The sequence below is a fragment of the Schistocerca cancellata genome, chromosome 4, assembly GCF_023864275.1.
Source record: "Schistocerca cancellata isolate TAMUIC-IGC-003103 chromosome 4, iqSchCanc2.1, whole genome shotgun sequence".
Taxonomy (NCBI): domain Eukaryota; kingdom Metazoa; phylum Arthropoda; class Insecta; order Orthoptera; family Acrididae; genus Schistocerca; species Schistocerca cancellata.
In genome coordinates this window covers 789,116,088-789,143,825 of record NC_064629.1, presented here as the reverse complement: position 1 = coordinate 789,143,825, position 27,738 = coordinate 789,116,088, and positions in this window count along the sequence as shown.

Sequence of the window (27,738 nt, the reverse complement as noted above, 5' to 3'; positions counted from 1 at the left end):
AGTCTATAAACGTTGGTACAGTCATAATAAATAAACACATACCGACTGTATCACAACTTTTTATTTACCTAGAATGGGTTTCAATCTGCGCTTCAGATCGTCTTCAGTTATGGTGTCGCAAAGTGCAATGGGACAAGGTTGTTAAAACATGAAGTCAGTTCTAATGGTATGGCCAAGATTCAACAATGACGAAAATTACGGTTAGAGGAACAGATTCGGTGATGAAAGTGTATGATATTCTCCTGTTTATTTATTCATGCTTGATATTTTGTTCTTGTGTACCTCACCGCAGAGGATGCTGCCTGTGATTATCAGAATTCGAGTGTTCGCAACACGTCCAAGTCAGTTTCGACACTGTTTTATTTAATTTAATCGTGTCAGAAGCATCGTACATAAAAACAGAATAATTAATACATACATATCAAGTATATAACAAATACAAAAAGAGTATAAAAGTATACAGATATATAAGCAGGGTCAAGTAGTTTTTTATTTTTTATTTTATGAAGTCTTGGACCAGAACCTGGCACGTCCAGCGCTTCCGGGGTGGCATTCATCAAATCCTTCGTGGTGCAGGTGCTTGGGCACAGCACACACTGCGTGAGGTGGGTGGTGGTTTGAGTGTGTCCACAGTCACACAGCGCCGGTTCATTTGAGAGGCCCCATTTGCGCATATTCTCTCTGGATCGTGTGACACCAGAGCGCAGCCTATTAAGAGATTTCCATGTCGTCCATCCTTCCATATGGCCGGGAGGGAGTTCTTCGTTTGGGACTAACCATTCCCCAAGGTGCGCGTTTTCTTCTCGCCACATTGCCAGCCTCACTTGCTGCGGTGTCCCGACGATGTTTTCTGCTGTGTGCAGGAAGCTTTTTCTAGATTTTAGTCGGTGGCGGGCTGGTTGGTGTTTGTACAGCGGGTGGGCGGGCGAGGTCAACGCCTTTGTCTTTTCCTTCCTGTCCGCTACTTTCCTTCTAATATCTGCTGGGGCCACGCCTGCCAGGCAGTACAATTTATCAGTCGGGGTTGGTCTCAGACAGCCTGTGATGATGCGGCAGGATTCATTAAGCGGTATGTCCACTTGCTTGGCGTGACTAGAATTGTACCACACTGGGCGCGCGTACTCCGCTGTTGAATAGCACAAAGCAAGACCTGTGGTTCTCACTATTCCAGGCTGTGCCTCCCCCCCCCCCCCCCATGTAGTGCCCGTTAGTTTGCGCAAAATGTTGTTTCTCGTGGCTACTTTGTGTTTAGTGTTCATGCAGTGCTTTTTATAGGTGAGTGCTCTATCCAAGGTGACGGCTAAGTATTCTGGTGTTTCACAATGTTCCAGGGGCACTCCTTCTCAGTTAAGTTGTAGTCTTCTTGCAGATTGTCTGTTCTTTAGGTGGAAGACTCAGGTTTGGGTTTTCCCTGGGTTGGGTTTGAGATGGTTTCCCTTATAGTAGGTGGCAAGCTGTTCGAGGGCTTCTGACATATTCTGTTCAACAGTTTCAAAGTTGTCTGCTTGAGCGGTAATGGCGCAATCATCTGCATATATGAAGCTTTCGGTGCCTTGGGGGAGGGGCTGGTCATTAGTATATATATTAAAAAGTGTTGGGGCCAGTACGCTTCCTTGGGGGAGGACATTTTTCTGTATCCTCCACCGGCTTCTCTGATCCTGAAAATCCACGAAGAATCTTCGATTCTGGAGTAAGTTTCCAATCAGTAAGGTTAGTCTGTAGTCCCTACTCATCGCGTATATATTCCCCAGGAGCAGTCGGTGGTTGACTGTGTCGTAGGCTGCCGATAGGTCTAGGAAGACAGCCCCGGTGATCTTCCTGTTCTCGAGCCCATCCTCTATGTGTTGCGCTAATTTTAGCACCTGTGACGTGCAGCATTTGCCCTGTCTGAAGCCTGCTTGTTGAGGGATGAGGAGGGGCTCGATGGTGTCCGTGATTCTGTGGAGTATCATCCTTTCCAAAACCTTGTACATATGGCATAGCAGAGGGATCGGTCTGTAGTTTTGGGGATTATCACGTTCTTTGACTGGTTATAGGATTGCAATGACTAGCGATTTTCTCCAGATTTTTGGAATTTTGCAGGATTTCATACAGTTGTTCATCATATCGACTAGCTATTTACTTGTTACAGGTCCAAAATGCTTTATTTGCTCGACGCATGTATCATTAAGGCCTGCTGCTCTCAGCATTTTGCACTTACTGATCGCCTTCTCCAGTTCAAAAAAGGTTCAAATGGCTCTGAGCACTGCGGGACTTAACATCTGTGGTCATCAGACCTAACTAACCTAAGGACATCACAATCATTCATGCCCGAGGCAGGATTCGAACCTGCGACCGTAGCAGTCACACGGTTCCAAACTGAAGCGCCTAGAACCGCAGTTCTCCAGTTCCTCCAAGGTAAATGGCTTGGATATTTCTTCGGTCTCCTGAGGGGGGTTTCGTTCTATGCCCCTCTTTTTTGTCTGTAGGTTGTCGTATCTTTGTGCTTCCCCATTTTTGAGAAGGTGGTGTGCAATTTGGTCTGCTGTGACGTTCGCGTGTAGATTTGGTTTGGTGAGGTCATTGGCTAGGCGTTTTATGAGTTTCCAGGCCTTTTGACTATCTCTGCCAAAATTAGTTTCCTCCATTAGTTTGGTTCATTGCTCCCTTCTCACTTCTGATATCCGGGAGGTAATAGCCCTTCCTTTGGTGAGGATTTCTTCACTGAAGGGCTTTCTTTCGAAGAGCATTTGATACTCTTCCAGTAGGGCTACTGTTTCCTGGGTGAGTCCTGGTGTGTAACTTGTTCTGCATCCCCTTGGAATAGACGCTCGGGAGCGGGTTTTGGCGGTGACAACGAAGCTGTCATAGTTCTATGGATCTGGGCTATATGTCTGGACTCTCTCTTCTAGTATTCTGGTGAATTTGGGCCAGTCTGCCGTCCTGAAATTATATCTCCTTCTGAACTTTACTCTTCGTGGTATAACTATTGGCAATATTTGGCACATTATTGGGCGATGTGGTGTCTTTGGAATGGGGGCGCAGATGGACTTAAAGCACTGTTGTGCTATTTCTTCGCCAACGAATAGGAGATCCTGGCTGTATCCGCGGAGCCACCTACAGCTGTTGAAAGATGTGGGAAGTTTGCTGTCGTGGATAAGTGCCAGGTAGTTTGACTCGACCCACGCCAGAACGGCTTTACCGTTTTTGACTTCTTGTGCATATCCCTATAAGTGACTATGGCTGTTGAAATCGCCGATGATGAAAGCCGTTTTCTGTTTACCGATTTTTACTGGTGGTTCAAAGTGCAAGTCTACTTTTGGGGGCTTATACAGTGAGGTCACCGTGTATTCGCCAAATTCCACCTTGATAATCTCGACATCTCTCTCCTCAGTGTGATCCGCCATCCTCACTTGGAGGTCCGGTTTGGTGAACACGGCACTCCCGTATTGCGCGTGCGGTCTTTCTGCTACTAGTTTCATCCCTGGAACCTTGGGCCGTCGGTGTTAGATGTCCCTATGCGTTTCTTGCACGCAGAGTACGTCACATTTGGTTTTTTGACAAAGCTCACTCAGCAATTGTCCTTTGCAAGACGAAAGACCTTCTATGTTCACAGAGATGATCGTCAAAGCCGGTTCTGATAAGAACCTATCCTGTTTTTCTCGAGACATTATGTCGCTCTACTGTGATGCTTCTGGTGTGAGAGAATCTGCCGGATTAGAGCCGTTGCCCAGGGGACGCCCGAATGTGTTATTAATAACAAAAAATCAATTGTAAAACATAACTGGGAAATTTTCAGTGACACATCCTTCGCGGAGGCTTGTCTCGTGTCCCCCTTCGACACTGTGGCAATGATATTCTCTCTTAACATTGTGCCAAATACAATGAGGTTTTGTTTGGACGAATGAGAAGAACATATTCTCATTACTTTCTTGATTCACTCAATTTGCTCTGGATGATCTAGGATGTACTGCTCTAATTGTTTCATCATCATAGCAGCCTTTACTTACCATACAGTTTTCTAATGAGTCCGTCAGTCTTCAGGTATGGTGGCTTAAACATTCATTTCACCTAGTCCAAAAAAGTTTTAAGTATTCCTTTTTTTTGTGTGAAATGGTGACTGTAATTTTCCTGAAGATTTCTGTTCACTTGCGCGGACTTTCTATAGATTTAGTGTTCTGTCAGTTTCTCTTATTCACAGTTAACCGAAATTGTAACTCTGACCTCTTCTCTCTTTTTGGATTGTAAGGTGTATATTAGAATTAATAATTTTAAAAGTCAGGTAAATATTTCATTCCGTATTTTTATAATTTCAGCAATGGAATATGAATCTTTTTCAACTAAACAATGGAATTTTTTGTGCTGCTGTCAACTCACCCTCACCCGTGAATTATAGCGGAGTAAAGTAGTAACAAAGAAACCTAAAAATAAATGCTTTCCACCAATGAAATGTGAAATAAATACACGTATACATTTAAATGAAAGTGGGAGCTTTCAACGGCATTTTATGATTTACTCTCATTCTCTCAAATACAATTGAGCCGTGTAGAGCACTTAAGAGCAACTGATATTCAAATACGTATTTCACAAATGAGTAAATTTAAGATTTCTAGAGTAAATGACACTATTTACTTTTTTGATCTTCACTTTCATTTGGCCGGCCGCGGTGGTCTCGTGGTTCTAGGCGCTCAGTCCGGGACCGCGCGACTGCTACGGTCGCGGGTTCGAATCCTGCCTCGGGCATGGATGTGTGTGATGTCCTTAGGTTAGTTAGGTTTAAGTAGTTCTAAGTTCTAGGGGACTGATGACCACAGATGTTAAGTCCCATAGTGCTCAGAGCCATTTGCACCATTTTTTTCACTTTCATTTAGTAAAATATAGAATTAACTCAAATTTAATGGTTTATACCATGGACTATGGCAGACAAAAGACAAATTACGGGTATTATTTCTGTACTTTACTTAGTTTCTGAAAATTTACAGCCGGCCGGAGTGGCCAAGCGGTTCTAGGCGCTACAGTCTGGAACCGCGCGACCGCTACGGTCGCAGGTTCGAGTCCTGCCTCGGGCATCGATGTGTGTGATATCCTTAGGTTAGTTAGGTTTAAGTAGTTCTAAGTTCTAGGGGACTAATGACCACAGAAGTTAAGTCCCATAGTGCTCAGAGCCATTTGAACCCATTTGAAAATTTACACTACAGCAGGTTACTTCAACATGTAGAGTAAATTATAGTAAGTCTTCTGTCAGAATGTTGTTGTACACTATTAAGTACTGATCAGACTAGAAATCGTGCGTTCCACCAGAGGCATAGAGAAAGAAGTTCGGACATTTCTTACACCACTGATCACACTACTTCGAGACCAGTATGCTCAAAATTAGTGCGAATCAATCTCAAAACTGCTTCTGTCACTGTTCTTAAAATTTTTTTTGCACTGAAGAAAGTTTGAAAGAGGATTTGAACGATACGGTAAGAACCGAGTAGTCAGATACGACTATCCAACAGGTAACTGACACCACTCTTCAAAACGCAGGAAGCCTTACTCGGAAATGGAACAAGAAATGAATTGTAAAACATAATTTGGAAATTTTCAGTGATATAACATAAACATTTTACAAAATGGTTCAAATGGCTCTGAGTACTATGGGACTCAACATCTTAGGTCATAAGTCCCCTAGAACTTAGAACTACTTAAACCTAACTAACCTAAGGACATCACACACACCCATGCCCGAGGCACGATTCGAACCTGCGACTGTAGCATTCCGCGGTTCCGGACTGCAGCGCCAGAACCGCTAGACCACCGCGGCCGGCTAAACATTTTACATTTGTAGAATTTTGTATCATAATAGCTGTTGAGCTTTCACAATGTCTGATAGAAATACCTGTACACCTATTAGTGGACATTAATATGGGGCGCGTCTAACATTCACCTCTATGACTCCTGAACACAGTTGGGGACACTATGACTAAGGTCTCTGAATGTTCGTGGAGGAATGGCAGCCGATTATTACTCAAGGCCAGAAAGCAGAGGAAGTTGTGAAGCTGGGATCCAAAGCGAAGGCGATGTTTTAACTCATCGAGAAGGCTTATTATGGTGTTCAGTTCCGGACTATCGGCAGGCCTGTCCTTATCAGGAATGATATTATCCACAAATCAATGCCGCACAAATGCTGCGTAATGACAGGGTGCCTTGTCATGATTATAAAAACAATCATCGTCCCCGAAATGTCCCTCGCCTGTACGCAGTACACAACACTGTAAAATCTGTTCATATTCTTCCGTATTTAGCCTTTCCTTAATCGTAAGGAGTAGACCGTACCCTAACTACGAAAGCACTCTCAAAATGGTTGAAATGGCTCTGGGCACTATGGGACTTAACTTCTGAGGTCATCAGTCCCCTAGAACTTAGAACTACTTAAACCAAACTAACCTAAGGACATCACACACATCCATGCCCAAGGCAGGATTCGAACCTGCGACCGTAGCTGTCTCGCGGTTCCAGACTGTAGCGCCTAGAACCGCTCGGCCACGGCGGCCGGCAAAATTATTTCGAATCTGCTTAATGTATCCATCTCTCGGTCTAGCGGAAGACCTCTAACACCCCTCTCCCCCCTCACACACATACACTTTCATCCAGTACTAAGTTGCTGATCTCTTGATGCCTCAGAACGTGTCCTATTAACCGATCTCTTTCTTTGGCCAAGTTGCGCCACAATTGTCTTTTCTCCCCAGTTCTAATGTTCGGTATTCTTCATTCCAAAAACATCTATTTTCCTCTCGTCTGAAATGTTTAGCGTCCACGTTTCCGTTTCATACGAGGCTACACTCGAAACAAATACTTTCAGGAAAGACTTTCTAACACTTCCATCTATATTGGATGTCAACAAATTTCCCCTCTTCAGAAACTTTTTTATTGGCAGTCTACATCTTATATCCTCTCTACTTCGGCCATCACAGTTATTTTACCATCCAAGTACGAAAACCCATATTCTACTTATATTACTACAGTCTGCATAAATACATCATAGATGTTAGAGACATGAAAAGGTTTTCGGAACCATAATTTCATCTGATTACTTTTAATGTCTCGTTTCCTAATCTAATCATCACATCGATTGATTTAATTTTCCAGAGCCCTTATTTGATGTTCATCTTATATCCTCCTTTCCAGACGCTGTTCATTCCATTCAGCTGTTCTTCCATTTCTTTTTCTGTGTATGACAGAATCACAGACTCACCGGCAGAGCTCAAAATCATTATTTCTTCAGTAATTCGTTCTTCTAATTTTCTTTGGTATCCTTTATTGTTTGTTCACAGTACGGGTTGACTAATATCGGCGATAAGTTGCAACACTGTCTCACTCCTTTCTCAACCACTGCTTCTCATTTATGCCCTTCGACTCTTTATAACTGCGATCTGGCTTCTGTGCAAGTTGTTAACAGTCTGGAAGTCTCTGTATCTTACCCCTACCAGCTTCAGAGTTTGAAAGAGTGTGTTCCAGTCAACATCGCTGAAAGATTTCTCTAAGTCTACAAATGATACAGACATAGGTTTGCTTTTCATTAGCCTATCTTCCAAGAGAAGCCGAAAGGTCTGTATTGCCTTGCGTGCTCTTATATTTCTGCGGAACCCAAACTGATCTTCCTCGATGTCAGCTTCTATCGGTGTTTCCATTTTTCTGTAAAGAATTCGAGTTATTATTATGCAACCATGACTTATGAAACGAATGGTTCAGTAATATGCGCACCTGTCATCAGCTGCTTACTTTAGCTTTGAAATTACTACATTCTTCTTGAAGTCAGAGGGCCTTTCGCCTGTCTCATATAGCTTGCACACCAGATACAATATTTTGTCGTGGCTGGTTCTCCCAACGATATCAGTAGTTCTGAGTGATTATTGTGTACTCCAGACACTTTCTTCCGACTTTATGAATATGAGTTGGATAACAAGTAGTGGCAACACTGTTATAATTCATACCAGACTTTACTGACAGACATTCACTGTATTATATACCCTCAGTAATCACATTCCCGCACACAGATGGAAAGCGCCGTACTCAGTCAGCGCGTCCATCTCTGTCGATGTCTCGTAAGGGCTGACTTACGGCGCGATTGATGTCTTCTCTTGTGCTGTAGAGCTACCACGATAAGGTTCCATCATTTTGGCGATCAGGTCGTAATCGCACGGATTCATGTCGTGTGCAATCGCTGGATGTTCCAGTATTTCCCATCTTCTCAATGAATTCACGACATTTCATTGAGAAGCTGAAGAAACTGAAACTTGCAGCAAACGCCATCCTGGTCAGCTTTGATGTTTACGAAAGTGCCACTCAGTGACGCTCTAGAGCACATCGGGTCCATTTTCCTACAAGGCATCAGAAAGCTCTACCATGCATGTGTCACCACGAGCTATTTCACGTGAAATGGCAATTTCTACGAACAGCTGGAAGGCGTCGCCAAGGGTAGTCCTCTTAGTCCAGTAGGGGAACATTTCGAAACACACGCACTGGACTTGGCGACTTGCAAACCTAAGGTGTGGCACAGATACGTCGATGACACTTTCGTTGTTTGGAGCCATGGTGAAAAACAGCTCGGTGACTTCCTACGACACTTGAACAGCCTCCATGCCAAAATAAAATTTAGCATGGAAGTGGAAAAGGACAAAAAACTGCCATTTCTAGATGTGCTCGTCAGAAGGGATGGCGAAAAACTGCGACATAGAGTGTACCGAAAACCGACACACACGGACCGATATCTGCACAAACTATGAAACCACCACCTGAGCCAGAAAAGAGGCATGATTAATACGCTCGTAACGCGAGCAGGACGAACATGTGAGCCGCAGCACCTCCGATGCAACACCTGGAAAGTGTTCTGAGGAACAATGGGTACTCCACAAATTATATTAGAAGTGTAACAGGACCAAACATTCGGCGAAGTAAGGAATCAGAAAAAGAATTGTCGGGTACGGCCTTTCTGCCATACGTTCCCACAGTGACGGACAGAATCGGCCGTATATTGCGCAAACATGGCGTAAAGACGATTTTCAAACCGACAAGGAAGAAAGAGTGTCTTAGATCGGCAAAGGAGAAAAGGAACCCACTTTCAATGTGGGGGACATTCCGTATACCATTCATATGCGGAAAAGTTTATGTCGGAATGAGTGGACGATCAATCAACACCAGGATCAAAGAACGTAAGCGACATTGCAGGTTGGGGCAGGTGGAGAAACCGGCCATCGCAGAGCACGCACTGAGTGAGACCGACCACGTAATGAAATTGGCCGACACGGAAGTTCTGGCTGTAGAGAAGCACTATCACACTCGCTTGTTCAGAGAAGCTGTAGAAATACAAAAACACGCGAACAGCTTCAACAAGAAACAGAAAGGCCTTAAGGTAAACGGATACTGACTTCCCGTATTGCAGCGAACGACCGTCACAGGTAGCAAGAGGAGAACCGCACCGGAAATGACCGGGGAGAAGCCCTCGGACGTTGGTGCGCCAGGTACATACAGTCTGCGGCCGCGAGCTCGGCTGCAGTGCACTACCGCCAATGGAGGATGAAGCTTTGACAACGCCAGCCACTCGTGCTGGCGGAATGTCAGTAAAATCATCAGATGTACGTCGGCTGAAGAACGCGAGACAGAAGCCAATAGGCAATTTGTCAACAACTGGCCACGAAAGCCTTACCAATTTGTATTATGAAAAAATCTTTGAAACTTCCTCTTTTCAGTGTTATAAAGCTTGTTCATTTTGGATTTGTACTTAAATAAATACTAAGTTTTGAAAAAGCGTCCATCATTTAGAATAACCCTGTAGAATGCTTTGAGGCAAGCCATGTCCACTTGAATGGTAGTCTATATTTAGTATTGTCACAGAGTACAGGAACAATCGTTCATACTTGAATAGTACTGATAGACAGTCACATATCAGTTTCCTTTGAACTTTAAACTTTAGCACACATCTGTGGGTAATAATATCAGTGCTGCTGGATCTGGGCTGTGTTGGTGCTACAATCCTATACGGCGATCTCAGAGTGCGGTGAGCAGTGCTATGCTCTGATGTAAATAGATATCCAGCAGTGACAGTGTGTGGAACCTCTTTAGGGCATGTCTTCTCTACTGTCTCTTATTTCTGGCTGTGTCAGGCAACGACTGTCCTTATATTGTGGTACTGTCGTCACGTACCAACTGTATCCTGGGATGTCATTCTTCAAACAACACAAAATTTCACTTTCCCAGACTTCCATACCACTGTCGTGTAGAGCCAGGTCAGCTGACGACTGTGGAGACGAGGACTGAATACGGACATCGATGAGAAGACAGGTAATGTAACGGTGGCCGCTCGCCCATAAACACCTCGTTGCTGGGAACATGGACCGAAAAACTGGCTCAGGGTGCGTTCCAGCTTCTAGGGACACAGACGCTGTGGTCGGGAGGACAGCAGGCGAAACTCCATGGGCGTTGTGACAGCAGTCCGGGGGTGGTCCCTCCACAAACATCGGCTCTGGCTGCAGGACCAAGGGGGACAGCATCAGTGGCGGCGGAGGTGCAACGTTGATGTCCATCGGCAACGCTCTGGACAGCGCTGACCTCGATGGGTGGAGAGTAGGAGAAGACTGCTGTCGCGGACCCCAGAGACGTGATGGGACTGTGGGCAATAACTCTGCAGCAGAATCACTGACATAAGAGTGCCGCAGATGGTTCTGGTGACGCTAGTGCAGCCCAGAGGAACCTCGATCAATGTGAGGCGTAAAGATCCAATACTTGTGTGATGACACCTTGCTCCCAACACTTTTCCTTACCAAAAACTCTGAAGAAAACTTCATCCTGCAGCTGAAACTTTGTCTGACTCGGCTGAACGAACTGTTTCGGTGGCGGCTGCAAAAGATGCAACAAGGTAAGATGACAATGGCCGTGTAATAACTCTGCTGGCGACTACCCATCACATGGCAAGGAGTGGTAGGAGGAAGGAAATATCTTTAAGGCTTGCTTCCGTACGTGGGAGGAACCGAGTTCCTCCACGTGACTTTTAAATGTTCTAACGTATTGTTCAGCTTCACTGTTAGACTGAGGGTAAAACAAAGCAGTCGTTACATGGTGTATGCCGTTGTTGGTACAAACTGTTGAAAGTCGACAGATGTGAATTGTGCATCACTGTCCGAGACAAGGACGTCAGGTAGACCTTCGAGGTAAAAAAGAGAAAACAAAGTCAATACAGTACTAGCAGTAGTCGTGGATGTCGTGGGGCCTACTACAGGAAATTTACTGTATGCGTTAACCACCAACAACCAATGCATATTTCAGAATGGACCAGCGAAACCAATGTGTGTGCGTTGCTACTGTCCAGACATATGCGTATACTGGAAAAAGCATTACGATGGACTGGACTGATGCTACACACAAACATTGCTGAATCTGGGTTCAAAAATGGTTCGAATGGCTCTGAGCACTATGGGACTTAACATCTGTGGTCATCAGTCCCCTAGAACTCAGAACTACTTAAACCTAACTAACCTAAGGACATCACACACATCCATGCCCGAGGCAGGATTCGAACCTGCGACCGTAGCGGTCACGCGGTTCCAGACTGAAGCGCCTAGAACCGCACGGCCACACCGGCCGGCGCTAAATCTGGGGGACCATGGCCTGACAAGTACAAGTACCTCTGGTGAGTTACGTTTGCTTTGTGCTTTGTGCGAACTCTGCCCTGACGATATCGATGCTTCAAAGACAAGATTTCCCACTAGGGGGAATGACGAATCACAACCTGTTAATTGTCTTCTCTGCATACAACAACAGAACACCTGACCATGTGGATAGCGCATGATGTGTAAAAGGTAGTGATGCGTCACTTTGTGGGGTATTCCTTTCAAACCATGTGGCTTCCCATGGCGCACCTATTGAAAAACTACCCAAAGAGCTGCCTCGGAAGCAGTACCTCTTACAATAAGCCAAAAGTCAAAGGGAAAATTTTGCAGAATTAAAAATTTTGAATTTTAATCTAAAAACATGATTCTTCAGAAAAACTGAATGTTGTGCTGGCACCAACAGGTAAGCGAGGCAACAAAACAGCGTTCAAATGTTGTGCAGTGGCCCTGTAAAACAACTTGTATTCATAATCAGACAGTAACAGAGCTCAACGTTGTAATTTTTGCGCTGTCCGAAGTGGAGCAGGCTGAGGGATTGAACAAAATCATAAGAAGCCGATGATCTGTAATGAAACGGAACTTCCATCCATACAAGTATTAATTGAGCTTAGTAACATTACAGGCAATGGGAAGTGTCTCTTTTTCAAACTGACTGTAATTGCTCTGCTCTTTGTTAAGAGTTTTTGAGACAAAAGCAATGGCCCTATTGGATGAACCAATTCTTTGGGGGAACACAGCTCTAACACCGTAAGAAGATGCATCAACAGCTAACAAAACTGTCTTAGCTGCATCAGTATGAATCAGGCAACGACGACTTAATCAAACGTCCTTTAAATGCTAAATGTGTCCCAACATTCTTGGAACCACACAAAGGGAACACCTCTCTAAGGATGCCTGTTCAGCGTAGTGGCAATTTCATCGGCATTTGGTATTAATTTAATGTAATATGTTAATTTCCCCACGACGGTCTGTAGCTCCTTGATTTTACAGGATGCAGCAGATCTTTAATCGTAGACGAGTGAGAGTGAGCAGGATGATACTATGTGCATTTATGACATGACCTATATATTCGAGTTCTTTGTGAAGCTAGGAGCACTTTTCCATGATACACATTAAGCCAGCTGTAGTGAACACATTAAAGAAACACTCTAAATTCGCCATATGTTCAGCAGGTGTACGAACCACTTCAAAAATATCATCCAGATAGCTTGCACATTGGCTGTTAACAGCTCCAGAGAAGGTTGAAAAATACCAGGACCTGAAGCACTTATGAAAGCTAGTCTTTGGATCTGGAACAAACTGAGGTGAGCACTGATCAAAATATATTGTGTGGACTGCTCACCCAGAGCTAACTACAAGAATGCCTGAAGTAAATCAATCTTGAAAAGAATCTGCCCTGTCCCAACCTGTTCATTAATTCCTCCAGAGGAACTGAATCCACGGTATTCTGTGGTTTACTGTGGCCTTGAAATAGGCACACAGACGTAAACCTCCTGATGGCTTTTTAAGTACCACCAATAGGAATGCAAACTTTCTTGCTGAAATTTGTTGTATCGCCCCAGTGTTTTTCCATCGTTGCAGATCAAAATGGTTCAAATGGCTCTGAGCACTATGGGACTTAACTTCTGTGGTCATCAGTCCCCTAGAACTTAGAACTACTTAAACCTAACTAACCTAAGGACATCACACACATCCATGCCCGAGGCAGGATTCGAACCTGCGACCGTAGCAGTCGCGCGGTTCCGGACTGAGCGCCTTAACCGCGAGACCACCGCGGCCGGCGTTGCAGATCCGCAATAAGGTTACGTGTAGAGTGGTTGTGCATTGTCTTTAACAGGAATGTGTGACATAAAATCTGCAGCACTTCCTATACAAGGCTCAAAAAGTTTACTGTACTTTTCACGCAAGCCAAAAACATTAGTATAAGGCACTGAAACCCTGATTTGAACAGCATTATATTGCAGGTACAAGCGTTGAGCAGCTCAAAATAAGTATAAACCAAAAGTGTTTGCAATGTTTATACAACATAGGACATGAAATACGTTTTGTAACGTCACGAAAAGTTGATGGGTTGTCAAACTGTACATGGCCAGTGCTAGGATTTACTGTCCATTACAAGCAGACCAAATACAATTAGGCTTCTGTAGCCGTGGGTTGCCGGTCATGTCACAGGCGTCCTTATTGATCAGAGAAAGATACGCATCTGTGTCTAACTGAAAATCAACTGCCTCTTGTGTCACTCTTAATTGAACTAAAAAATTTGTTTTCTGTCTGTGAGCTAGAGCAGTAGGTTCCTACGAAGAGGAAACGTGACTCTTCGTTGGTGCTGGCCACAATGGTTGTGTTGTCACAACATTCACTTAGTGAGAACTATGCCGTAGCCGTTTGGTAGACCGGTGCCTGCCATGGCTGCGATGTAAGCAGACTGTCTGGATATGACGTTGTTTACCACACTTGAAACACTGTGCTTCACGACAAGGACAAGCTTTACTATTATGATATGCAAAACGCTGAGGACAAGACTTCGTCACCTCATTCTGTAATTTATCTCGTGTATCACGTGATTGAAAAGTTTTTCCTTTACTTTTGCTGTTAATCCCTGCCCTACTGTTGTTCACTTTAAAATTAACTTGAGAGTCAGTGCCGAGCGCACAGTGAACAAGATAAACATACAGAGCTTCAAAATGAGCTTCCCTTTGGTCTACAGTATTTTGATACTCTACAGTTGATAAACCTGTTTTCATGTCCGGAACTGCCAACTTCAGGATAGCAGCGCATACGCGGGCGTCTGACATGGTTTGCGTGACTGCATCACGTAACATAACATCACTATCACGTAGTCCGCAAGCACACTAGAACCTGCAGTGCCTTGTTAGCCCCTTAGTTCAGCCATCCACTGTTTTTATGACTGTTCAGGGTGCTTCTAAGACAAAAAAATGTAAATCTCGGCGAGTGACATGAATCTGTGCCTTGTAATGATCGTCGACTTTTGGAACGAGTGCTTCATAATCAACATCCTCCTTACGAGAGTCGGGAAATAACTTTATACACAGACGGAGAATGTCAGCTCCGGCAGTAGACAGAATAAGTGAAACGTGCGCCATACCTTTAATGCCATATGCTATGAAGGGGGCTTCCAGTTGCACGAGATCTTTGACCCAATCCTTTTCTTTGCGATTAATCTGGCGGAACATGGGTTCAGCAGCCGGCCGTGCTGCTGCTTGTTGCGAGGGTTAATTCCTTTCGTTTAAATACAGTTCTCGGGGAGGCTGAGACATGGTTAAATACTTTATATTGGATAGAACACAAATATTATTTTGGCCGCTGACACTAGCGGAACACTACGAACAACCAAGAGGCAGACCAGGGCGGAAGTCTACGCAGACTGGGACAAACGATGAGTCAGCACCGTCACCACGTCGCCAGTTTTTGTGTATCTGACGATGGGTAGAGCGGTTTCCACAACAAACATAGCATATTAGTTCATTTTACTGTACAATACTTGGATGCATCTCATGTCCACTTGAATGTCAATATATATTTATTATTGTCTCACAGTATAGAAATCACTGTTCCGGAGGTATGCATAAAACATCATTAAAAATTGTGCTAAACGTATCCTCTGAAAATTATTTCGAGCAGTTAGTTCGTGATCCCACTTGAATAGTGAACAGTTGTGATAATACATACGACCTCTTAGCAACAAGTCATGAGCTAATAACGAACACCAAAAAGGATACAGGGTTGTCGCAGAGTGACCGAATATTGTACCTCCCAAATCATTCAAAAATAAACGGAAGAGATTCCTATTCAAAAAAGCAGATAAAATTCACTTTATGCCTTGCTGGGAGACAATCTTCACTCCTTCCAAATTAACAGTGTACCGTTAAGTGTAGATCAGATGTGGCTTGAATTCAAAGACACAGTATCGACAGCAGTTACAAGACGCATACCAAATAAATTAACAAACGACGTAGCTGACACCCCTTGGTACACAAAACAGGCCGCAAGACTGTCACAGAACAGACGAATAAAGCCTGCCAAGTTCAAACAAAAGCAAAAATCTCCAAGATTGGCTATCTTTTACATAAGCTCAAAATTTAGAGCGGACTTAAATGCCAGAAGCTTATAATAGTTTCCCTAACGAAACTCTGTCTCTAAATCTTGCAGAAAACGATAAGAGAGACTGATCGTATATGAAGTGTGCTAGCGGGAAGATACAATCCATGCCTTCTCTGCGCAATAGCAAATGAATACTATCGATCACTGTGTTGCTAAAGCAGAGTTACTAAATGCAGCCTTCCGTCATTCCTTCATCGAAGAAGAATAAGCAAATTTTCCAGAAATCGAATCAAGAGCAGCTGCCACCAAGAGTAACCTAGAAGTAGATATACTCGGAGCGGTGAAGCAAATTAAATCACTTTATAAAAGCAAGAATTCCGGTCCAGATTGTATACCAATTAGGTTCCTTTCACAGTATGCTGATGTAATAGCTCAATTTCCATGACGAAAGATCCGTACTCAAAGACTTGAAAGTTGCACAGGCCACACCAATATTCAAGACAGGCAGTAGGAGTAGCCCATTAAATTACAGGCCCATATCATTAATGTCGATTTGCAGCAGGATTTTGGAACATAATTGTACTCGAGCATTATGAATGATCTCGAAGAGAACGGTCTATTGACACACAGTCAACACGGATTTAGAAAACATCGTTCTTGTGAAACACATCTAGCTATTTACTCAAATGAAGTGTTCAGTGGTACCGATAAGGGATTTCAAATTGATTCCGTATTTCTAGATTTCCAGAAAGCTTTTGACACTGTACCTCACAATCGGCTTGAAGTCAAATGCCTGCTCATGGAATATCGCCTCAGTTATGTGACTGGGTTTCATGATTTCCTATCAGAGAGGTCACAGTTCATAGTAATTGACGGAAAGACATCAAGCAAAAGAAAAGTGATTTCGGCGTTCCTCATGGTAGCGTTAATAGGCTCTCTGTTTTTCCTTACCTATATAAACGATTTAGGAGACAATATGAGCAGCTGTTTTAGATCGTTTGCAGATGATAGTGTAGTTTATTGTCCGGTAAAGTCGTCAGAAGATCAAAAGAAACTGCAAAACGATTTATAAAAGATACTTGTATGGTGCAAAAATTGGCAATTGACACTAAATAATGAAAAATGTGAGCTCATCGACATGAGTGCTAAAAGGAACCCTTTAAACTTCGATTACGCGATAAATCAGTCTAATGTAAAGACCCTAAATTCAACTAAGTACCCGAGAATTGGCCGGCCGGAGTGGCTGTGCGCTTCTAGGCGCTGCAGTCTAAAGCCTAGCGACCGCTACGGTCGCAGGTTCGAATCCTGCCTCGGGTATGGATATGTGTGATGTCCTTAGGTTAGTTAGGTTTAATTAGCTCTAAGTTCTAGGCGACTGATAACCTCAGAAGTTAAGTCGCATAGTGCGAAGAGCCATTTTTGAACCCGAGAATTACAACTACCAACAACTTAAATTGAGAAGCACACAGAAAATGTTGTGGGGAGAGCGAACAAAAAATTGCGCTTTATTGGCAGAACACTTAGAAGATGCAACAGATATTGCGCTTCAATGGCAGAACACTTAGAAAATGCAACAGATAGCCTATAGTAAAGAGACCGCCTACACTACGCTCGTCCTTCCTCTTGTGGAGTACTGCTGCGCGATGCGGGCTCCTTACTAGATAAGGTTAACAGAATAAATGGAGAAAGTTCAAAGATGAGCAGCACGTTTTGTACTACCGAGACATTGGGGGAAGAGTGTCACTGACATGATACAGGGTTTGGGGTGGATATCATTAAAATAAAGGCGGAATATTATCACGAAATTTCTATCACGAACTTTCTCCTCCGAACGTGAAAATATTTTGTTGATGGCGACCTACAAAAAGAGAAACGATCGTCATAATTAAATAAGGGAAGTCAGATCTCGCGCGCAAAAGATACAAGCGTTCGTCTTTTCCTTGCGGTGTTCGAGATTGGAATAATATAGAATTATTGTGAAGGTGGTTCGATAAACCCTCTACCAGGCACGTAAGTGTGATTTGCAGAGTATCCATGTAGATGTAGATGCAGATACATGAGCGGTACAGAAGGACCGGTACATATCACTTTCAATTTAACTTAAAACGTTGGTACGAAGTTCTGACTAGAAATATTAGCGCTACAGGATTTGAGCTACGTCGATGCTGCTCTCTTAATCGGCGATGACAGAGCCTGGTAGGCGGCGCGGTGGTCTGAAGTAAGCAGATATCCTGCAGCACTGACATATGGAAACTCTAAAAGGCGCGTCTTCGCCGACGTCACTTATTTGTGGTAGCTCCAGGCAGGTAATGTCTTCAGCTTGTCGTCTCGTCACGAGGTACCACCTTAAACTGGCCCTCACTCCTCGGACGAGACGACAGTACAGTTCTACGTCCGTTAAGTGCTGTAATGTACACTGAGAGACCAGTTAGAACATTGTCAAAATGGTTCAAATGTCTCTGAGCACTATGGGACTTAACTTCTGAGATCATCAGCCCCCTAGAACTTAGAACTACTTAAACCTAACTAACCTAAGGACATCACACACATCCATGCCCGAGGCTGGATTCGAACCTGCGGCCGTAGCGGTCGCGCAGTTCCAGACTGTAGCCCCTAGAACCGCTCGGCCACTTCGACCGGCGAACATTGTCATAAAAGTGTAACTTTTTCGTCTTAGGGTTGTTGCATTACCCTGTTCTGTGTACTGCACATTGTCGTAATTCATATTACAGGTTTCTTCATTGTTGTGAAGGTAGTTTCACGGAAACAAGGATGACTGTAGTAACAAAACGAATAAATACTGCAAACAAGGTTAACTCAAGCGTTGGTCGTATACATTTGAAACGGTTTTTTTATTATTGTGTATCGATTACAATTACAGAGTAATCATCTTCAACGCTAAAAAAATAAAAAAAACGTGAAGTCAAACCTAAACGATCATTGCATAAACATACGTGTCATTTTAAAATAGAGCACATTGAATTTTACAAGGTAAAATACATATGAAGACCAAGTCCAGTAGACTCATATAATCACGCACATTATATAACTTGAAATATAAATGTTTATCGTGAAGAACAATCCTACTAACATGTAAGATCCAAACTGAGTCAACTGCTTACAAAAAACTACGCAGCTACAGTAAGATCCATGTTTGTGGTGGGGCCATCAGAGCCGTCTTTACTGAATACATTTATTATACAGAGTGTATACGTATACAGAAGAAGACAAAATATTCTACAGAGATTTGTATTGAATTGAATACAGAATTACAGAGTTAAAAATATTGCCATAATACGTAGTTTAGGAAAATATAGACGCTACTTGCTCTAACTAAGTATTTGCCTCTGAAACTAAACTCCGCCCGAAAAGGCCTCGGAAGGCCCAACGGCACCAACCGATCGCCGTGTCATCCTCAGCCCGTTGGTGTCACTGGATGCGGATGTGGAGGGGTTTGGTGTCAGCACACCACTCTCCTGGACGTTGTCAATTTTTGTGACCGGAGCCGCTACTTCTCAGTCATGTAGCTCCTCAAGTTGCCTCGCAAATGCTCAGTGCACCCTGCTTGCCAACAGTGCTCGGTAGACCGGACGGTCACCTATCCAACTGCTAGCCATGCCCGACAGCGGTTAATTTTGGTGATCTGACATATATACGTGCGGACGGCCAATGATCCTTCAGTATAGATGCACATCAGGCTCCAACTCTTACGTGAATTGTTTAAATGACGCGAGTAATGAGTATAATGGGCAAGGGCCACCACATTAGTGGAGTGTGGATAGCTTGAGAAGGCGAAGGCAGCCTGTGCTGTTGAGATGACCAATGTGTCAGCATGCCTTAGTGATCAGAGCATATGCCTTCTAGGCAGGAGACCCGGGCTCGAAAGCTGGTCTGGAACAAGTTTTCAACCCCCCCTATTGACATAAATCAAGGCCTACTTGCAGCCAATGTCAGTAATTTATTTGTGACAGGCATTTTTTGTTAAAATATCTTGTCTCCCTGGAACTGAAATTCAGAAAAAATCGTACTACTACTCCCTCTGGCGTGTCAAATGCAAGTAAATCTATTTCAGTGTCGCTTCATAAACTATTTACAAGATAGCGCAGAAAATTACAGGTGCAAGACGTTTTATTGTTTCAATAAACTAAGATTTATACTAAAGACAAACTGTTATAAACATATTTACTTGCAGATGCTGACCACTAGATGTACTGGTACAGTGTGCTTTTCGTGATGTTAGTAACAACATTTCTTGTTATGAAATGTACGTTATGAACAACATGGTAACATAGATTGATGTTACGAACCAGTAGGAATACAATGAGGACCAAAATAGCAGTCCGCATCTCGTGGTCGTGCGGTAGCGTTCTCGCTTCCCACGCCCGGGTTACCGGGTTCGATTCCCGGCGGGGTCAGGGATTTACTCTGCCTCGTGATGACTGGGTGTTGTGTGTTGTCCTTAGGTTAGTTAGGTTTAAGTAGTTCTAAGTTCTAGGGGACTGATGACCATAGATGTTAAGTCCCATAGTGCTCAGAGCCATTTGAACCAAAATAGCAACAGAAATGTGTACATGTAAGCTGTATGGATAACGTTCACATAATCTGAGCAACCATGGTGGCACTATATAACAGCTCACTCCAAGATGTGTGTGTGTGTGTGTGTGTGTGTGTGTGTGTGTGTGTGTGTGTGTGTGAATTCATAAGGGACCAAACTGCTGAGGTCATTGGTCCCTAGATTTGCACACTACTTAAACTAACTTACGCCAAGAACAACACACACATCCATGCCCGAGGGAGGACTCGAACCTTCGGAGGGAGGGCCCACGCAGTCCATGATATGGCGCCTAGAACTCTTAAGATATAGAAAGGGACCACGAGGAAGGTCGCTTTCATAACTAGGTTAGCACCACAATAGAGTCTGTTACTGAATGTCGTACCATACTAATTTCAGAGTGAAGTTTCTACCCAACGTCCGAACATAAGGCCTACATATGGATGATAGGGCATTTTATTTATCATTACCAAGGGACACGGCAGAGATACTCCCTACCTGGTCAGCACTGGAAGCTGTAACTAGCCTTGGAGATATACTTTTTGTGAATTTAGGTAATTTACTGTGTCCAGGAATTATTTTACTTTTGTATTCCTGGTGGTAACATGTTCCACGCATCAAGAAGATAGGAGGAGCTGGCTTATACGAATTAACAGCCAAGGCTTCTTTGTTTGCCTTTGAGATAAGCAAAAAATTATAATATTTTAGCAGATTTTCTTCAGGAGAGAATTCCTTTACAAAGTAAAAATTTGGAACGAGGCTATTTAGGTCAGTGTAAGGTGGGCAAAATGGGAGGTTAGAAGAACAAACGACTGCCAAGGTGGTAAGAGCAGTGCCAGTGAAAGGTGAGGTTCTGAGAATGAGTCCCGGTCGTGGACAAATTTGTAATCCGCCAGCAAGTGCCAACCATTGGACCCTCTGCTGAAGAGTGGAAGATTGTTTCTGCAAACAGTCTGCTAGCTTATGATTAATCCATCTCTCTACAATATCCTTTCTTTCTGGGGTCCCAGCCGGCCGCGGTGGTCTAGCGGTTCTGGCACTGCAGTCCGGAACCGCGGGACTGCTACGGTCGCAGGTTCGAATCCTGCCTCGGGCATGGGTGTGTGTGATGTCCTTAGGTTAGTTAGGTTTAAGTAGTTCTAAGTTCTAGGGGACTTATGACCTAAGATGTTGAGTCCCATAGTGCTCAGAGCCATTTGAACCGCTTTGAACCATCTGGGGTCCCGCATGGAATACTGGAGAAATTCTGTGAATTTGGGAAAGCATGATAGAGGTACTGGCCGAAGGAAAGCTGTGACGGGACGAGGTGTGCCACGTCTGAATAGCTGTGTCGGAAAGAACACACATTCTACTTCTGGCAGCCGTCAATGTAATACCTGTGACCCCCTTGGGCAGTGACGGTGAAAAACGCTCAGCCACTGTTCACTGCACTTCAAGTCTTCTTTCTACAGAGTGTGAACTCTCAACCAAGTGAGACGGCGTCAGGAACGACATGTGACTCGGATACCACATTACAATGTAAACCCCCTTTCCCGGTTTGTATAACTGGGACTGATCAGGGACAAACAAGTCGCAGAAGTGAAGACTTTCACTCGGCCATTAAGCCATATGCAATTGCAGACTCTGAATAACGCCATCGACAAAACTCAGACAGACACCAAGAGGTACACCGTTAGATTCCATTCCCGTACTGCTAGAGCGATCTCATCAATTCCTCAACAGCTGATTAGTCGAAACAATAGGAACGTCTCGACTCCTATAGTAGAAGTAATGAACCGCGAGCATATACGAGGTGTGGCTAGAAAAACCCGGACTAGTACTGGTGAAACAATAAAACGAATGCAATAAGGCTGAAAGTCGCGTGGCCTGTCAAGTGACTCTCGCTCCGCCTACAGCTCGAGTTTCATCTGCCTCCTGCACTCAGTCTGCCCGTGGCGTCTGTTTTAAGTAGTTGACGTTTTGTCTGTGCGTCGGAAAATGTTGAGTGTACAGAAAGAACAGCGTGTTAACATCAAATTTTGTTTCAAACTAGGAAAAGTCAGCAAGTGAAACGTTTGTAATGTTACAACAAGTGTACGGCGATGATTGTTTATCGCGAACACAAGTGTTTGAGTGGTTTAAACGATTTAAAGATGGCCGCGAAGACACCAGTGATGACACTCGCACTGGCAGACCATTGTCAGCAAAAACTGATGCAAACATTGAAAAAATCGGTAAACTTGTTCGACAAGATCGCCGTTTAACAATCAAAGCAGTGTCTCAGTTAACAGGAGTTGACAAGGAAAGTGTTAGGCAGATTCTTCATGAAAGTTTCAACACGAACAAAGTGTGCGAGTGTCATCACTGGTGTCTTCGCGGCCATCTTTAAATCGTTTAAACCACTCAAACACTTGTGTTCGCGATAAACAATCATCGCCGTACACTTATTGTAACATTACAAACGTTTCACTTGCAGATTTTCCTAGTTTGAAACAAAATTTGATGTTAACACGCTGTTCTTTCTGTACACTCAACATTTTCCGACGCACAGACAAAACGTCAACTACTTAAAACAGACGCCACGGGCAGACTGAGTGCAGGAGGCAGATGAAACTCGAGCAGTAGGCGGAGCGAGAGTCACTTGACAGGCCACTCGACTTTCAGCCTTATTGCATTCGTTTTATTGTTTCACCAGTACTAGTCTGGTTTTTTTCTAGCCACACCTCGTATTTTAATGCAAACACGTCAACAAATGTTTTGCGTCACTCCGTTGCAGGTGTGTTGCTATTGTGATTAATCCTGTATCGATCGGAAGGTCATCCCTTACGTTGTAAACATACACACAGTTACCAGGAGTGCTACCTACAGGGAGAACGCCGCACTCGAATGGATTACAGCATATCAGTTGAACCTTTATGGCAGCACTGGAGAAGTCTGTAGAACAATAGAGTTAAATTCCATCATGCCACTATGGAGAGTCGCGATCGACTGCATCATCGTGTTACGGAAAATTTGGAAATTTGTGGTAAGGTCTTATGGGACCAATGTGCTAAGGTCATCGGTCCCTAAGTTTCCGCACTACCTAACATAACTTAAACTAACTTACGCTAAGGACAACATACTCCCATGCCCGAGGGAGGACTCGATCCTCCGACGGGGGGAGCCGCGATGACCGTGATAAGGCGCCTCAGACCGCCGGCAAACCCACGCGGCCATTGCGTTACGCTCTGAACGCTTGTCAACCAGTGAATTTGCTCGATGCGTGGATCGGGGTTAAAGTGGTGTGTACAGAAACATAATCTGTTCCAAATGGCAGGTAACGCTAAGGACTTAAACTGCACAGTCCTTTTGCGTTCGACAGGTGCGTAGGAGGATCGGTATCTACGAGTTTTGAGTCGAAGGAACCGCGGTCTGTGTGCCTAAGAACTGAATTCGTTGTACAGGATGATATAGAGCTACGACTGTTGAGTCAAACAAACCTTGAGTTGAGCACCCCAGAACTGAATTCGGCGTTAGAAGAGGCTGCAAGGCGTCTTGTACGGTATCAATCTGTTTAGAAGCTATTGCATGATGAAAATCTCCATTCTCGACGACCATCGTGAGCACCACGTCGTTCACCACAACACCGTGGACTCCGTTACAGATGAGCAAGAAATCATACAGAATGGAGGCCATAGGATTGGCGTCGTTTGTTGCCTGCTGACGAAACTCGGATTTGTTTGTTCTCTGATAATAACAAAGTGTCTGGAGACAGCCTGGTAACATTGGGCACATATAACACTGTGTGCCACGCGTTCAACAAGGTGGTGGTGTAGTGAGGTTCTGGGGTGGCATTACTTGGGTCGTCCGTAAATCTGTCATGGTTGTTCAGGGCAACCTCACTGCTCTACATCTACATCTCCGTGATTACTCTGCTATTTGTAATAAAGTGCCTGGCAGAGGGTTCAACGAACCACCTTCAAGCTGTCTCTCTAACGTTCCACTCTCAAAACGAGCACTTAAATTTTTCTGTGGGAGTCCTGATTTCTCATATTTTATCGTGATGATCATTTCTCCCTATGTAGGTGGGTGCCAAAAAAATGGTTCAAATGGCTCTGAGCACTATGGGACTCAACTTCGGAGGTCATTAGTCCCCTAGAACTTAGAACTAGTTAAACCTAACTAACCCAAGGCCATCACAAACATCCATGCCCGAGGCAGGATTCGAACCTGCGACCGTAGTGGTTTTGCGGTTCCAGACTGCAGCGTCTTTAACCGCACGGCCACTTCGGCCGGCTGGTGGGTGCCAACAGAATGTTTTCGCAATCGGAGAAGAAAACTGGTGATTGAAATTTCATGAGAAGATCCCGTCGCAACGAAAAACGCCTTTGTTTTAATGAATGCCACTCCAATTCACGTATCATGCCTGTGGAACTGTCTCTTGTAATTAGTTGTATTTACAGCCTTCAGATCTGTGTGACTTATCGTGTAATCGAAATTTCGCGGATTCCTTTCAGTATTCATGTGAATAACTTCACACTTTTCGTTTTTCGGGGTCAATTGGCACTTTTCGCACCATACAGATAGCTTATCTAAATAATTTTTCAATTCGTTTTGGTCACCTGCTGAGTTTATAAAACGGTATATGACAGCATCATCTACAAACAATCTAAGACAGCTGCTAGGATTGTCTCCTATGTCGTTAATATAGATCAGGAACACTTCCTTGGGAAACGCCGGATATTACTTCTGTTTTACTCGATGACTTTCCGTCTGTTACTACGAACTGTGACCATTCTCACGAAACCTGTCGCACAACGGAGGCGATATTCGATAGGCATGGAGTTTGTTTAGATGACGCTTGTGAGGAACGGTGTCGAAAGCCTCCCGGAAATCTAAAAATATTGAATCTATTTGACATCCCCTGTCGATAGCGCTCATTACTTCTTGAGTATGTTTTCACAAGAACAATATTTTCTCGAATCCGTGATATGTGTCAATAAACAGTTTTCTTCGAGGTAATTCATAATGTTCGAACATAGTATAAATTAAAAAACCCAACTGCTGATAGACGTTAGTGATATGGGCCTGTAACTCAGCGGATTACTCCTATTTCCCTTTTTGGGTATTGGTGTGACTTGAGCAATTTTCCAGTCTTTAGTTACGGATATTTCTGTGAGGGATTGGTTGCATATAACTGACAAATAGGGAGCTATTGTATCAGCATACCCTGAAAGGAATATGACTGCTATACAATCTGGATCGGAGGCCACGCTTTTATTAAGTGAGTTAAGCTGCTTTGCTACACCGAGGATATGTACTTCTATGTTTATCATCTTGGCAGTTGTTCTTGATTGGAATTCGTGAATATTTACTTCGTCTTCTTTGCTGATAGAGTTTCTAAAAACCGCGTTATATAACTCTGCTTTAGTGGCACTGTCATCAGTGACTTCACCGTTGTTATCGCGCAGTGAAGCTATTGATTGCGTCTTGCCACTAGTGTGCTTTATGTATGTGTGGGTTTTCTGCCAGATTCCGAGACAGAGCTTCGTTGTGGAAATTATTAAAAACATCTTGCGTTGAAGTACGCGCTGTATTTCGAACTTCTACAAGACTTTGCCAATCTTGGGGATTTTGCGTTTCTTTAAATGTGGCATGCTTCTTTCGTTGCTTCTGCAACAGCGATCTGACCCGTTTCGTGTATCATGAAGGATCAGTAATATCACTTATTAATTTATGTGGTATATGTCTCTCAGTTGCCCTCGATACTATTTCTCTGAAATGATTCCACATCTTTTCTACTCTTACATGATCAGATCTGTAGGAGTGGAGACTGTCTTTTAAAAAGGCTTTAAGAGCATTTTTGTCAGCATTTTTAAACAGATGTACTTTTCGTTTCTTTTTGGTGGTTGTGGAAGTTATGATATTCAGCCTAGTAGCAACTGCCTTGTGGTCTCTTATCCCTGTATCCGTCATGATACTCTCTATTTGTCCAGAATTCTTTGTTGCTAAGTGGCCACGTATGTTTTCGCAATCATTTACGCTTCGAGAGGGCTCATGAACTAATTCTTCAAAATATTTTTTTTAGAAAGCATTCAGTACCATTTCTTACGACGATTCATACCGCCGGCTTTAAACATATAATTTTTCTAGTATATCGATGGTAGATTTAAGTCACCATCGTCTTTGATTGTATGAGTGGGGTACCTATTGGAGATGAGACTCATCTTTTCTTTGAACTGTTTAGCAACTATATCTTCTGAGTCGGAGGGGGGCGCGGTAAAACGAACCAATTAATAGTTTAGTCCGATTGCCAAGTATAACCTCTACCCACACTATTTCGCAGGAACTGCCTACTTCAATTTCACTACAAAACAAACTACTTCTGACAACAATAAATACTCCACCACGAACTGAATTTAATCTAGCCTTTCTGAACACTGTTCGGCCGTTTGAAAAAAATTTCGACTGAACTTATTTCCGGCTATAGCTAGCTATGTATCTGTAACTATTAGAGCTTCAGTGCTTTCTGTTAGTGCTTGGAGCTCTGATTCTTTCCCAACACATACGAAAATTTACAACTAATACCGATCGTTTCTACAACTACCTTACCTTGTTTTACCTGCCCCTTATTAGACCTACGCCCTTTCTGTGGCTTCCTGGGACCCTCTAACCTAAAAATCCGCCCACTCCGTTCCACACAGCTCCCGCTACCCGTGTAGCTGCTTCCTGTGTGTAGTGGTACAGGGTCGAGATTCCGCAACCAATAGTATCGCCAACGTCTTGGTGACAGTTCCATCTTGATGAGTAGTAACTCACGTGCTTATCGTGATGTTCTCGTGAATCCGTTTCCTCAGCATGCTAGGATCACGAGACTGGAGTGGCCAGCTTGTTCCCGGACACGAAACCAATCCAACATGTGCGGGATCGATTAACATGAGTTGTTTTTGATCGTCGACAACACCACATACTCTGCGCGACATTCGCAGAATATTAACAGAATCGTGGGACAATTTGGACCAGGGCTGGCTTGACGACCTCTTAGATATATGGTATGCCGGAACACATTGAAGCCTCCATCCGAGCAAGGGACGTTCCAGCACGTACTGCTGTGAAAAACCCACCAACGGAAACAGACGATGGTCTTTATACAAGTTTTTTCTTCGTATGGTGATCCGTACACATTGCGAATAAATATATACGCTTCCCTCTGAGACAGTTTTGGTTTTCTGTACCATACATGTCTAAATAAAGAAGTGGTATAAAACTTTTGACGATATGTGTATGTTACGGTGTGCGAGTAAATTTAAGGAAGAAAAAATTCCTCTTCCTTGACCGTAAATGCTAAATGCTTAAAAGGGTCTTATTATGTACAGAAGTCAGCCACGAACCTGTGTTACATACGGAGTTTTAGACCATACAGGCGTCCTGTGCCCGGCTGCCGCTGCAGCCAGACAAGGGCTCAAGTCTAGCAAGAACTCAATCGTCGCAGGCAGACTCATTCTACGCCGGCCGTTTGATTAACGGTCGTAGACTGAC